Source organism: Convolutriloba macropyga, chromosome 15 (assembly GCF_964194025.1).
Source record: "Convolutriloba macropyga chromosome 15, txConMacr16.3, whole genome shotgun sequence".
Taxonomy (NCBI): Eukaryota; Metazoa; Xenacoelomorpha; order Acoela; family Convolutidae; genus Convolutriloba; species Convolutriloba macropyga.
In genome coordinates, this window is record NC_134482.1 from 43,022,989 (window position 1) to 43,026,002 (window position 3,014).

Genomic DNA, 3,014 nt, shown 5'->3' on the forward strand with positions numbered 1-3,014 from the left:
AATTTTCCCACAACTTGATCCGAAAACAAATACGAGGGATGGCAAGCCAATCAACTTCAAACGCAACCCATGCTTTTGAGCGCACATGGTACATGCAGCATTAGACACAAACAAAAAGTACTGCAGGTATTTTGTTCGGCAAAAATGAGCTCAATTGTGACAAATAAAAAACATAGCTGGCAGATAGTCACCAAAAGGCCTGCAATTGACTTGATCTGGATACAATTTTGGCATTGAAAAGATTTTTAAAAAATAATAATCATAAACAAGAAAACCTGAGCGTTCAATCTGATACTGATTTTCATTAAAATTGTAATCTTCAAAGGTTTTCTTCGAGAGGTGACAATCAAAGAGTCGACTAATAAACAACGACAAATATAGCCGAAGAATGACGGAAAAAGCGCTGGGGGATCAATAAAAAAATGCTTCGGCAAGGGGTGGGGGATTGCAAGAGGCTTCAAATGCTTTCAGTACAGATATTTTTTTTAAAAAAAGAACACTGAATTCAATCCATTATTGCTGTGCAAAAAACAAATGAGTAGATTGCGCAAAACAGAACTTTTTTCTAAAGAAGCTAGCTTTAACTGCCCAATTAGGTTGTCCGCCAAGTGTTAGAATAAGATTTTGTTTGATAGACTGAATGATAGTTGCTGAATAAAGAATGTGACTCAACAATAATGCGTTGAGAATGAGTTTTTTCCATATTGTCTGGAATTGTTCTTCTTGTTTTATGAATAGTCTTAATACCGGCAGCCATTTTCTTTAGTAAGTGATTTGTTTCTTCTTGGAAAGTTAATAATCTATCAATGTGGACGCCTAAGTAATTGATTGCCTCTTTCATCAATGACTACAATGTCAACAACCATTTGTGTATTGGCAGTTCGTTTTGTTTTGCTAAAGACTATGAACTCTGTTTTAGAGGCATTGAGACTTAACTCATTTGATTGGAAAAAAGTAATTAATTTTTGTGTTTCCATTTCTGAAATTTTTGCTATCTTTGATTGAGGTATTAGATGTGGGAACGACTGTCATCTGCATATTGAATAGTTTCTGTTTCGTTGTCAAGGTATATATGCATGAAATTTAAGTATAAATTGAGCAGCAGTGGACCAAGGACCGTTCCTTGAGGAACTCCTCTTGTGAGCTCGACTGGATCCGATAGAATGTTTAGACGCGATGAGACAAAAAATTTTTGATTAATAGCCTAGACGATGTATTAAAACCTATCAAATCTAATTTTTCATCAATTCTTTGGTTTATGGAGTAAAAAGCCTTGGATAAATCCAATAGGACAGCAGATACATATTTACTTTTATCAGTTTCTGAGCGAATAAACTCCGTACTGAACCTGATTGCATCTGTGGTTCAAAATCTTTTTCTAAATCCATATTGCGTTTTGGTGATGAGCTTCTCACTCCATAAGTAATCTACAATTTGGTCTCTGAGAAGAGTTTCAAAAATTTTTCATATACGTGGAGTGAGTGAAATTGGTGTATAGTTGTCTGGATCCTTTGTGTCTCCTTTTTTGAAAAGTGGTATTACAATGCCTTTCTTTAAAGATTTTGGAAATCTTAGTTCTTTGATGGATTGATTTATTATGAATGACAGATGTGGAACAACTTCCTACGCTGCGTCTTTAAGTGCCCATGCTGGTATCGATGAAGGGCCTTGTGGTTTACCTTAGAGATGACGTAAGGCGTCAAGACATTCCTTGTCTGTGACAAAACGGAAACTGAATGTTCGTTGTAAGGTTGTTTTTTCATCTCTAAGGCCCCTGTAAACTTTTGGTCCTTTGTATTGGTCAAGTTGAGAAAATCGACAATTAATAATGTTTGCCATTTTTATATTATCCATTATGTAGTCTCAGAAAACGTTTCTCAAACATTTATTGGCCGTTTGCGTTTTTCTCTGATTCCGTATTTCATCTATCAGTTGCCAGTTTTGCCTGTCCGTTCCTGCAGCTTCAATGAAATCTGCGTAAAATTTGTTGAAATCATTTGTTTCTGATTTTTAAAACATCTTGCTTTAGATTAAAAAATGTTCTGTAGTTTTCGTCGTTTAAAAATTTCTTCCTGGAAATTTTAAGAGACTTAGTTTTTCTAGTTAGTAATTTATCAGCCAGTTGAAAAATAATTTTATTGTTTCGTATAAAGCATTTTTTGAGAGGCGCATGGTGATTCAGCACCTGCGCTAGAAGATAATCAAAAACCTCAACCATTTGAAATGGGTTCAAATTGCTGTTATATAAAAGTGACCAATTTAACTCCCAGATGTTTGGTAGCTTGATTTTTTATAGCTTCTCTTGTCATGAATATATTTAATTAACCGGGGTTGTTTTGTTTTTGCATAGCATTTAAAAATCCCTACAACACCAAAACGGTCATTTTTAGGTTAGTATCACAAATGAAAACTTTCTCAAATAAGCTCGTTTCACATATGAGAGAATCAATTAACGTTTGAGTTTTTGAGTCGTTGGAGATTCTTGGTTCTTTGTTATTCTGAACCTGTAGTCCATAAGGTGTAGTTACTGTACACAGTTTTTCTCGTTCTTCCATTTTTAAAAAATCAATGTTGAAATCGCCTGTCACAATTATCTGCTTACTTTCAGTGGTAGTATAAACAAGGTTTAAAGCTAATCCATTTAAAAACAAGATAGATCGTTTTTTTATTCGAGCAGTAAGAAATATTTAGTACAACTTGTTTTTTTTGCGATGGTGAGATTAATCCCGAACGATTCAACCTGTGGGCTGAAACTAGTGCCATAACTCCTCACCCCCTTTTCCTATTGTTAGACATCGATGTTGACCTGTCGTTGCAAAAGCATATAGAATCGTCTAGGAAATGATTGCAGTAATTTTCCTACTCAGATTCCGTTAACCAGGTCTCCCTGAAGCAAAAAAAACAGTTCGTATATGTTATCATCTGTTTCAAGTGAAAAACTTTTTGGAGATGCTCTGGCAATTCAAGCAAAAAAAGTTTGTTTTTTTGCGCCTTTTGAAGTATATTTTGGATCT